The sequence below is a fragment of the Fragaria vesca genome, linkage group LG3 (assembly GCF_000184155.1).
Source record: "Fragaria vesca subsp. vesca linkage group LG3, FraVesHawaii_1.0, whole genome shotgun sequence".
Classification (NCBI taxonomy): Eukaryota; Viridiplantae; Streptophyta; class Magnoliopsida; order Rosales; family Rosaceae; genus Fragaria; species Fragaria vesca.
The window spans coordinates 3,200,321-3,213,227 of record NC_020493.1 but is presented as its reverse complement, the minus strand read 5'-3'; the positions used below and the strand labels follow the sequence as shown (position 1 = coordinate 3,213,227).

At 37.8% G+C, this 12,907-nt stretch overlaps 1 protein-coding gene across 1 annotated transcript in view; it reads right to left on the bottom strand.

The window, feature by feature from the left end:
* LOC101310880 overlaps positions 1-12,907 on the bottom strand; it is a 1,534,871-nt gene that overhangs the window by 534,612 nt on the left and 987,352 nt on the right. The window lies entirely within an intron of this gene.

The following is a 12,907-nucleotide window of genomic DNA, read 5'->3' as shown; positions in this document are numbered from 1 at the left end:
GAGAGAGAGAGAGACTCTGAGTCCCAAGATCTCCATGTAAATGCGTGATAAGGAAAGGCATCTTCATGATGATAGTGTCAGCATATATGAAACAAATTATGGAATCTGCAAAAGTTGAATTGAGAGAAAGACAGAGGGAGATGTACGTGCAACAGTATCAAGAGAGAAAGCTTAACTAGAAGGAGGAATGTTGAGGCTACTGCTGCAAGTTCTGGTTGAATTCAAGAAGAGATTTTACATGTAGAATAGGCAGATGCATCTTTATACACTTGCATGATCATGCAGAAACCTATATGCAACAGATTATGCTATTTTCTCCAGCAGAGAAAAATAAAATAAGGACTATAACCTAGAAAGGGTGTTCGTTGTTTGAATAAGGACCAGTGACCATATAGCTGTGGGTGCTATATATATGGATATTACACGCAGAAATATATATATATTGCTGGTCTGGAAGGACTAAGAATTAGGATGGTACAAAGGCAAAGAATGATGAAGCTTTTGATCGATGATGATCCTATACAGTACTGCTCTTACATGATCGACAAGCACATTTGTTATTTATTGGCTTTGGCGTTTATTTTGGGACGCGTGCTTCGTAGGTTAAAGGACTGCACTCACTGCAGACACCATATCATTCATGGAAGTATTGTATAGTACTGGCCAAGGAATGTTACCTCTGTACTTTACCTCTTAAACTTAGGGTTGCCCTATCTCTATGATTCTATGTCGCCTTCATATATCTATCATTCACTATCCTGCTACTTCTTTCTTCTTCCTACATTGAGTTTGTGCCCCCTTTTAAAAATGCATTTATCATTTATAGGGTTAAGGCTGAAGCATTTGAGTTTCCGCAAATTACTAAAGATGAAATTGATCAAAACCAAACCATTTAATCTGTAACTAGTATGTATCAGATAAATAGATATGAAATTGGTCCAGCCCTCACATACCAGTATAGTTTCCTAAACCCCAAAATTTCCACACTTCTGCTTTCAGTCTTTCACCCATGCAATTGAATCCAATCTGTATGCATGGTACACATATATATGTGATGCCTCTCATAATCCTAACTTGTTCCATCTAGTCTCATGGCTCTCAAAGCCTCAAAACTCTTGCAGAGAAAATGTGTAAGTGCATCCCTGCATTTTCAAGAAATTGTAAGTACACAGCTTAATTATTGAATTTTTGATTCGGTCGATCCTTACATCTTTTCTATCTCTGTTAGTGTGGAGCATTCATACAAGTCCAAGATCTCTCACTTGCAAGAGTTAAACTTTTTACCAAAAGATCATGGATATTTTTAGTTGGTTGCCTTAAGGATTGTAATATAATTGTGAGGCTCGATAACAAATTTTTTGAAGCAGGGATGCACATATTCTTCCCCATAGCTCTAGGCCTATAACAGACAGATTGATTTTTTTCTCCTAAAACATACAGTGCTCCTCAAAAACACCCCCGCGCGCGCGCGCACACACACTTTCATGGTCAATAACTCAATATACACTTTCAAGCCTATACACAAGTGAGTTTCTGTTTATTGATCACGAATGTATACTAGTATACAACAAGTCTACAAACCATTACGTTGTGTTTGGATGAAGTAATTTCAATTTTCATAGAAATTTCAAAATCATGGGAATTACAATTTCATGAATTTAAATTCCATTAATTGAGAATTCTATTGTTTGGATTTCATGATGTAGAATTTTAAAATGACATGAATTTGTATTTAGATTAACTTCAGCTGAGGGAATTGACAAATGACACCTATTTTGTGAGGAATTCAAGTAGATAGGGAATTTAAGCTCCCAAATTCCATGATTATTTTCTCGTGGAAATTGCTAATTCCATATGGGATAAGAATCCAAACGAGGGAAACAGTCCTAAGAAATTGACAATTCCTTATTTTTTATTAAATTCTCGGGAATTCACCAACATCCAACACACCCAGATCAAATTGAAACTGCGAGTGTCTTGTATTCAAGTAATCATTGATTACTAAAGTAACTTATCGTATCTTCTCGTTCAAATTTTTTATTTTTTTGGCTGAAAGATGAGTGATAGAGGAATGACCCCTTAACACTCTTATGCATTAAAAAAGAAAAGAGAAAAATATCAAGAGAGGGGGATTAGACCAAAACCTCTCATAACAAAATAACAACGAAACAAAACTAGGAAAACCGAAATTAGGGAAGACCCATAAGGTCACTACTATAATATGACAAAATAAAAAAGGAGGTGAATCCCACCAAACCAACTGTGTTAATGACGTACCGTGGTTAGCCACACCAAACTTCTCGTTCAAAATCAAACTAGATTTGATTCAAAATTCTTGTTAACGTATCGGCACAAGACTTTCATGGTGAGGCTTACATGGATCTATTGAATATATGTGGGGGAAAAAAGGGATCACCGATTCAAAATGCATAGAATTACAGATCGAAAACATGCATTTTATCAAATCGCTAGCTGTGCTGTAAATGAAAAATCTAGAACTGCTTGCTTTAATTCAATTTCCAAAAGGGGATCAGTAACCTAATTCCCAGCTACATAGCTCAGCAGATTATTAATTCTACTGCACATATAGAAGTTAGCAGTATTCAAATTCCACCAATTGTAGAGTCTGAAATTTCACAGTGAAGATTTGATGATCAGCTTAAGATCTATCCTGGCTTCTCGATCAGAACCGAAAAATAAAAACCCTAATGGGAAAGAGACTCGAGTACAGAGTGGAACCTACATCTGCAAACCCGTGACCAATTAATAACCCTAGCTAGGGTAAAGAACAAGAATATTTCTGTGGGTCTGGCTAGCTCTTGGGACCTCAATTGAAATGTTAGATAAAACACCCCCACCATAATTTTTATGCCCATTCATTCATTCAGAAGCCTCTCCCCCTCTTTCATTTTCTTTCCAATCCAATAAATCACTTCGTATCATGCCCTGCCCACACCACAATACAATCATATTTTTTGTTATATTTCAAACTTGAAAGTGCATCATATGCCTTTTCCATCACAGTAATTCCAACCATATCCTTCCTAGCTTCATCTGATCATCTCTCTTTTGTCCCTTCCCCTTCTATTAACACCTCTCTGTCAACTTCAGTCCTTCTCTCTCAGATATTTCTCTCATTCTATGTTCTCATTTCCTCTCTTCGTTTCACAACTCTCACATGCCTACATCTCCCTCCACATTATAAACCCAATCCCCAATCCCAAAATCATTTCATCAACTCCAGTTTTCCTAACAGCAAACCTTTCTCTCTCATCATCATCACCACTCTTCAATCTCTCTCATTCTCTCAGCCCATCACCAATGGAACCACAGACACAGCAACTAACTGAGGACGGAGGAAACAACAATGAAGCTGGGAGTAGCAGGCAGAGTATTACCAGATGGACTCCCACGAATGATCAGTTAATAATCCTCAATGATCTTTACTACAACAAGGGTGTTAGGTCCCCAAGTAACGAGCAGATTCAGATGATCCGTTTCCAGCTGAGACAGTACGGAAAGATCGAGGGAAAGAACGTCTTCTACTGGTTCCAGAACCACAAGGCTCGGGAGAGGCAGCAGATGAAGAAGTTCACTTCGGATGGTCATGTTCCCATGCAAAGTTCAGGGCTTGTTGGGAATGGTAATGGTACTAATTGGAAGCCTGAGGATCAGTATATGAACATGAACAACAAGTACTCCAACATCTCCAACATTGGTCAAGGTAATGTACCAAATTGACCTACTTTAACCTTTTTGATCCCTTGATTTTTAGTTCTTATTCGTAAGTTGGGTCTTTTGAATTTTAGGGGTTTCTTCTGCACCTGCTTCTGCTTATTCAGCTGGTATGATTGCTATTAATGGGCAGATGGGAAACTATGGTGGTTATGGATCTATGGACATGCAGAAAAGTTTTAGGGTAAGCACTTGAAGATGAAACCAAAAAGGGTGTTTCTTTTATGTCTTAATTTGCTACAACAAGTTAATTAATGGCAAAGAGCAAACAAATTGTACAAGAAACCCATGTGATCACAGTTTAATTTTCACACTCACACATTTCACCACGAATTTTCTATATTGAGGAACATTGGCCCTTCTGAGTAAATTGTAGAAGTAAAAAACCATTTCTCTATTATTTAGGGCAATCTTGTTGGAGCTTATATATCTATATATATATATATATATATATATATATATATAAGTGCATTACTTGTACTTAATATGTTCTTTTGAACCAGGATTTTTCAATCTCAGCTGGAGGGGGAACTGGTGCCACTGCTGTTGGAGTCGGTGGATCCATTAGTCACAATTTTTGGTCAGGGGTCGGCGGCAGTGTTCACCCTTATTCCTCCTCATCCTACACTACTTTCTTTAACATGAAAGAACAAACTTTCATGGAACAAGAAGAAGATCATCACCAGGAGATTGAAACCCTCCCACTGTTCCCCATGCACGGTGAGGGGTTTTTTGGCAACACCAAGACCTCTTCCGAGGGCGGCAGCGGCTACGGCTACTACTCCGGTGGCTGGGATGGCTACAATGGCGGCGCTCGCACCTCCCTTGATCTCAGCCTCAACTCCTACGGCTACAACACCCCCAATTACTACTGAAAACGTAAACCGAAGATTCCTAAGCCAGGCTAATTACCTAAGCTAATAATTCTCAGTACTAATTAATCCCCATGTCAAGTTCAACTCAAAATCTGACATGTGTCATGCAAAGAACTTGTCATTTATGCTTATTTATCTATCTTACTTTCAGAGTACTTGCTTTTTATCAAAAATATTCCATCATGACTTTGCTAATTAACATGTTGTGTGAGTCGGAAATTGTTCACCCGAACATTCATTTCAGAACAAGATATTTTATCCCAGGTAGTGTCGAAAGTATTCACCAAGTCATCTTGATCAAACAAAGCTAGTGTATTCTTCAACTCATTGGCTCAAGAATGGGCTTTTTGAAAACGCGTAAGGCTAGAGTGTGTTAATGCATGTGATACATCAACTTTGTACTCAAGTTGTAAAATGAGTCTTCAAAATAGTAATATTAGTTTTCATAGTTGTAATATAAGTCGTTAAAGTTGTAAAAAAATTAATTACAACATTAATCCTCATTTGTTCTTAAGGTGATAATTAATTGAGTCCTTAAAATTGTAATACGAGTCCTTAAAGTTGTAACAACTTTTTTTTAATCACTTTGATGACACAATTACTACTTTAAGCATACATTTTACTACTTGAAGCACACATGATAACTAATGTTGTAACTATATTTTACTACTTTAAGCACACATGATAACTAATGTTGTAACTAGAGAAATTTACAACTTTAAGAACTTATATTACAACTTTGATGGATTAATATTACTAGTATGAGGATTCAATTTACAAAGTTGATACATCATATCATTCACATGCATTAACACATTGTAGAATTTTCCTTTGGAAACAAAGGGAAGAAGTAATTAACTTGGTTACAATAGGGTAGGGAGATAGGAATTCCGAGTTCTTCAACCTGCTAATAGAAAGAGGAAGAACAATTTGGTAGGATTGTTTGATTCTAACGGTAGACGATATGATAATGATGATAGATCGATGGAATGGAAAGAGTAGTAATTGAGTACTTTGCTAAGATGTTTACATCAACTCCCATAGACATAGAGGCAGTGAACGTTGTACTCAATGCCATTAAGCCTTGTATGACTAGTGGTATGAATAGGAGCCTTTGTGCTTTGTATACTGAGGAGGAGGTGCGAATTGCTCTCTTTTCAAATGTATCCTATAAAATCTCCTGAACCGGATGGTATGTCTCCTCTCTTTTTCCAACATTACTGGGAGACCATTTAGAACCGATATCGATGTTACAGAGCCTGTAAAAATTAAGCTCATACAAGTAATCTACTCAAGCAAATTAACTTCACACATTTGTTTGATACCTAAAGTTGATCAGCCTGAAACAATGGGGGATCGATCTGAGACCAATTGCATTGTGCAATATGATATACAAGCTGTGCTCTAAGGTGATTGCTAACAAGTTGAAAGTTATTCTTCCGAATATCATCTCACCTTTTCAAATTGCTTTTGTGCCGGGTCGTTTAAACATTGATAATGTTCTTGTGGCTAATGAAGTTGCTCATTATAAAAATAGGGCTCTTTACAAAAAATTAATTTTCGCTAGTTTGTTAGAGAACGCGCCTCACGCGCCTTCCCCAAATTAGCCGTTTCTGAACTCCTGCTCGTTTTGGCCAATTTTCTCTTCGTTTCTTGTCGATTTTCCTGGATTTTTTGTGATTTCTAGTGGCGAATCCACCGTTCATTTTCTCCGCCGCTCCTCTGGGAAGTAGTAGATCCTCGGATCTAGTTATGGCTCAACGAAAACGCTCGAAAGCTGGTGGTGATATCAGCTCTGACCTAGAAGCTCTAAGAATGGAGGATCCGGTTCCTGGCCTTCAGATTTTAGCTCCTACGAAGCTGACTCAGTCCTATACTAGTACTCTCACAAACTCCACGGAGCGCTACCATCAAACTATGATTGAAGACTTTGAGTTCACTGATGATGACTGTTCCTACACGCAGGGTAAGCATGGCTTGAATGTTTCTTTCTCTGAGAAAGTTCATAATAAGCTTGATTTTGATTGGAGATGTGCCGTTGTGGTTAAGCTTATGGGAAAACCTAATTCTACAAACACCTTTGATTTCATTCTTCGTGGTTTAAGACGTAAGTGGCAAGTTAAGGGAGGTTGGAAACTTATTGATTTGCCTAATGATTATTATATTGTGAAATATAATTTTGAAGAGGATATGAATTATGCTCTGTGCGAGGGTCCCTGGATCTTAACAGGTCAGACACTTGTTGTTAGGCAGTATAGGCCTGAGTTTGATCCCCTTACTGAATCTATTGAAAAAATGGCTCTCTGGGTTAGGATTTTTGGCTTGCCTGTGAAGTTTTTCAAGGAATTTACTGTTGCCAAAATTGGAAAAATCATTGGTGATGTAGTTAAGGTGGATAAGTTTACTGTTGGACAAACTAGGGGTAAGTTTGCTAGAGTATGTGTGGAAGTTGATTTAAGCAAACCTCTGCGTCCTTTTGTTGAAGTTGAATCTGTAGCCTATAATGTGGTGTATGAGGGGATTTCTCTTATTTGCTTTGAATGTGGTTGTTTTGGTCATGCTAAGGAGAAGTGCCCTTCTATTAGGTCCACTGACAATCCTGCTACTTCCAATGATGTTTCATGTGATAATGTGTCTGCCTCTGAGAATGTAGAAGAATCTGTTGCTTCTGATGTTTCTATGCAGCTTGATAAGGAATCTAATCTTCAATGTGAAGTGATCAAGGATGATATGGGGCCATGGATGCTTATGAGCTACATGAATAAGAAGAAATCTAATGATGGAAGTGGATCCAAGAAGTCTTCAGGTGGAGGCTCTAGATTTTCGTTCTTCAAAAGCTTAAAGAACATGATTATGTCTCTAATGCTTCTGATCTGAGCAACTCTCCTGTTTTACATGAATCCACTCCTCCAGTTGTAAAATTGTGGCAAAGTTTTGAGAAGAAGAAGCATGCCGCTTCTAGCCCTATTAACTCCAGTTCGGTGGTTCTGAAGGAGCCTAACCTTTCTTCTGGTAAGCCTCCTCTCAGCACTAAGGCTAGGACCAGCTCTGCTTCTTTGAAACCTAGAATTCCCATGAAAGATGTTTCCAATGTGGGTAGTAGCAGTGGTTCTAAGACTGATTTTCAGTACCAAAGAAAGTCCAAAGGGCTCAGCTATACTTCTAAGCAGCAACCTCATATTTCAAAAAAGCTCTCCTTTGATAATGTGAGTTTGAATGTCTTAGGTAGTGGCGTTGAGGCCTCTTTAGGTATTAAGCCCCCTGAGAAGCCTCCACCTAAGTTTGATATGACTGATTCTCCTTCCATGGATACTGTTTCCTTCGTTGAATCTATTTTTAAAGATAATGGTAGAATTTCTGCTGATGAAAGCTTATCCTCTCTTGATGGAGAGGCAATGCATTCTGCTTAATTGGGTTACTAGCTCCCTCTTTCCTATCCTCTTTTCCAATGTTAAAAGTTTTGTTTTGGAATGCTCGAGGTGTAGGGAATGAAAATTTTAGGTCTGCTATTTCTGATCTTGTTAAAATGCATGCTGTTGATATGTTGGCTATTTGTGAACCTAAAGTTCAGTTCAATAAGGCCTGGAATGCTTTAAAGGCCATTGGTTTTTCTGATTATAGAGTGGTTAAGGCTAGAGGTTTTTCTGATGGGTTATGGATTTTTTGGAATAAAAACAATATCCATGTGGATTTTATTGCTGAGAATTTTTTCAGTCCATCTCAGTTAAGGTCTCTATGCCTGGTAAACCTGATTGGATGCTCTCTGTTATTTATGCAAGTCCTAATCATTCTTCTAGGGATTCTCTATGACCTTATTTTGATAATCTCATTGCTACTCATGCTATCCCTTGTTTTCTAATTGGTGATTTTAATGAATTAATTTCTGCTGCTGATAAGAGTGATCGTCATCTCTCTGGTCGTTTTGGAGGGTTGAGAGACTGGATTAATAGTCATGCTTTGATTGACATGGGTTTCATTGCTACTCATGCTATCCCTTGTTTTCTGATTGGTGATTTTAATGAATTAATTTCTGCTGCTGATAAGAGTGATGGTCATCTCTCTGGTCGTTTTGGAGGGTTGAGAGACTAGATTAATAGTCATGCTTTGATTGACATGGGTTTTATAGGCTCCTGTTTTACTTGATCCAATGGTAGAGTTAAAGAAAGACTTGATAGGGCCTTCTGCAGCAGTTCTTGGAGAACTATTTTTAGTGAGGCTTTTATTCAACATCTTCCTAAAACAAGATCTGACCACTACCCTATCATCATGCAATCTGAGTCAAATTTTTGTTCTAATCCTATTTCTAGGCCTTTCAGATTTCAGGCAATGTGATTTTCTCATTGCAACTACTCTGATTTTGTTGTTTCTGCATGGAATGGCCTCTCTGGTGATTTTACTTCTAAATTGAAAACTTTATCTTCTACTTTGACAGTTTGGAATAAGGAGGTTTTTGGTCAGTTATTTTGGAGAAAAAAGAAAATTTTGGCCAGAATTGACAGTTTGGAATAAGGAGGTTTTTGGTCAGTTATTTTGGAGAAAAAAGAAAATTTTGGCCAGAATTGGGGGTATTCAAAAAGCTTGTGACAGATTTAGCAATCATTTTCTCATCAATGTGGAAGCTGAGTTAATTCAAGAATATGAGCAGCTTCTTAACCAGGAGAATTTATTCTGGAAGCAAAAGTCTAGAGATAAATGGATTCAAGAGGGGGATAGAAATACTAAATTTTTCCATTTGATACTCTGGTTAGAAGGAGAAGAAATAAGATTGAAGGATTGTTTGATAGCAATGACAAATGGTTTTCTGATGCTCAGTCTATGAAAAATATTGCTGTTGATTTTTTTGCTAATCTGTTTTTTGCACAGGAACTTATGAATTGCAGATTCTCTATTTCCAGATCCTTCCCTGAAATTGAGCAAAGCTTCCTTGATGATATCTCTCAGCCTATTTCCTTGATGGATGTTAAGAATTCTCTTTTCTCCATTGGAGGTCTTAAGGCTTCTGAATTTGATGGCTTTCCTGCCGTTTTCTTTCAGCACCATTGGTTTGTCTATTCTGGTGAGATTTTTCAAATTGTTAATGAGGCTTTTAGTTCTGGTTCAATTCCTTCTGGCCTGAATCATACTATTATCTCCCTTATTCCTAAGATTGATGGACCTCAACATATGGTCAATTTTAGACCTATCAGCCTGTGCACTACTGTTTACAAGATTATCTCTAAGATTATTGTTGCTAAGGTTAGGCCTCTGATGCAACATCTCATTAGTCCAAACCAAGTCAACTATGTTCCTGGTAGACAAATTTCAAACAATATTATGATTGCTCAAGAGATGTTGTTCAAGTTTAAAAAGTCTAAAGGTATGCTGGGCTTCTTTGCTTGGAAAGTTGACTTATCAAAAGCTTATGACAGATTAAGTTGGTCTTTTATTGCTCAAGTTTTGCATGATACAAAATTTCCTCCTCATCTTGTCAATTTGATTATGAGTTGCATCACTACCACTAGTTTTCAAATCTGTTTTAATGGTGAATTGACCAGCTCTTTTAAGGCTTAGAGAGGGATTCGCCAAGGGGATCCTCTATCTCCTTACATTTTTGTTCTTTGCATGGAAAGACTCTCACATTATAAGTTTTGCTGTTGATGCTGGTAAGTGGAAACCAGTCAGAGCCTCTCAATTTGGCCCTAAGGTGTCCCACCTCTTTTTTGCTGATGATTTGATGTTGTTTGCTGAGGCCTTTTCTACTCAAGCTCATGTGCTCAAAGGCTGCTTAGATGCCTTATGTGCTCTCTCTGGTCAGGCTGTAAGTTTTGAAAAATCCCTTATTTTTTGCTCTCCTAATACTAGTAAATCTCTTGCTAGTGAAATCAGTAGAAAATGTGGATCTCCTCTCACTTCTGATCTTGGTAGATACCTTGGTGTCCCTCTTATTCATACAAGAATTAACAAACATACTTATGAGGGTATTTTTGATAGAATTCAAAACCGGCTTGCTAGCTGGAAATGTAAAACTCTCAGTATGGCTGGTAGGCTCACTCTTATGCAATATGTGACCTCCTCTATTCCCATTTATTCTATGCAAATGGTAGGTGCATTTTATGCAACGTTTATAATGTATTTCCGACCCTATTTAGCTATGTAATTCCTTTAACAATATTGATTTTAACTTAGTTTGTGTTTTTAGGTTGCGAATAAAGCCGAGGAGCACAAAAGAAGCAAAAGAGGAGAAATCTTGAAGGAAGAGGAATCCATATGGTGCAAGGAAAGAAATCATAAAATCTGTCAGGAATAGTCAGTCAACTTCGATAGAGTATTGTGATCAGCTTACAATGATCTAGGAGACAAGCCTTATATCAACGGAAAGCTAGAAGAGTCTAGTTTCCAGAACTTTTTGCGGATCGTCAATAGCTATTTTGGAGAAGAAGTTATGACCATTTGAGTGACCAAAGGTCAGTCTGCCCGAATTTCTGATTTGGACCGAAACTTCAATTTCAAGGCCCAGACCATAACGGCGAGCCCATGAATGAAAATTGAGGGTTCTCTAACCCTAATAGAAGCTGTTCATACGTTCCCTATATATATGAGAAGTTGGAGACGTGAAAAGGGTCGCTCTTTGCCGCAGAGAAATAACGTCGTTCTTCTCCTTCAGAAATTCTTCTCCAAACACAAACCCTAGTTTTAGGATTTCTCTTGCCGTGCCTTCTCCTTTGTAATCCTCGGCGTAGTTCCTTGTTTCAATACTCAAAGTGTAATCTAAACTCAGACCTAATGTTTTCTTTTATTATCTATTCAATTACTTTAGTTTGTTTCCATCTCTCTTATTCGTTTGTGTTCATGAGTTGGATTTTTGATTGAGTTTGTTCTTATGATCATGAAAATCAGATTTGTACACTTGAGTTGTTTGTGTAATTGATGATGCTTTCGACGATCTAAATTGTGTTTATGTGTGATTGACAACTTATGACTTGTTCTTAATCAATATGTGCCATTGTTTGTGCTAAGTCCGCGTCGGTAAACATGAACTAGAATGGTAAAGAGTCATAGGTTGCATGCTAGGATGTTTTTTAAGTCCGCGTCGGTGAATTACATTCTAACATGTTCAAGTTCTTCCTCTGATCTATTTTAGATATGAAGTCCGCGTCGGTACATATCTATGAGAAGTTAGAAGGGTTTTAAGTAGTTAAGTCCGCGTCGGTAAATTACTTGAAACATGGAATTTGATTCGTTCTATAAGGTTGAGTAGCGCGCTACATCTATTTTAATTCCAAGCTGAATAGAATCGTTTACGACTATACTTTTGAAATGGGAAGCTCCTCCTCAAAGGTTGTTTAAAGATAAAATTTAAGGTGATGGTCGTTTTTTTATTTTTTTATTTTATACAAAAAGTAAGGTGAGAGCTTGGTTATGCTACACCACAATCGTTAGGGCAAACCTGCAACCTCAACCTTGAAGGACTGACAGTAGACACGTACCTGTTACACCAGCCTCCAGCTATAGATTTCCACAAGAGAATTTATAGATCGCGAACCAACGAGACTTGTTGGTAACGGGGATCAAACTTGGATAGGGTCTCCACCACAAACCCGTTCTTGTCAACTGAGCCAAACTTCGTTAGCACTAGTCGTTTTCTCTTTAGTGTTTCAATAAAATTCTGACCTCTTTTTCCTAAATATTTTTTGGAAACCACGCGTGGCTCGCAACCCGACACGTGACCCTAAATCGAAAAACTGATTCACTTTGGGCGGGAAACAAAAAAGGAAAATGGCGGTAAAGGCACACACTCATAATTAACTCTCTCTTTCTCCGATTGGATCTCGTGAAGTCCGAGCGTCTCCGTCGTCGGAGATTCAGCTCCCAAGCAATTCGAAAGGTACGCTTCGTTTTCTCATCTGAATTTGAATCTGTCTTTTCGTCTTCGGACCTTTGAAATTTCCTTATTCGTTTCCTGTATCTCTCCTCTCTCAGAGCTTCATCTCCGCCGCCTGAAGTGTTGAGATCTTACCGTCGACAATTGATCGGAAGCACCATATAGATTCAACGGTACACACACCTCTATTTTAATCTTATCGTAATCGGTACAAAGAATCTTTGTGTAATATCATATTTGATTTCATATTCTGCTTGTGAGGTTTTGCATCTTAATTAGGATTCTTAGCAATTAGGAATTTGCTTATTTGAAATTTCGGTGAGGCGAGTGATGTTGCTGTTGATATCTTTGTTAGATTCTGTTAAAAGTTCGTCTGAATAATTCATTCCGGCAAAAGTTGGTCGGAAATAGCACAAACCGAGGGATTTTCATTCAC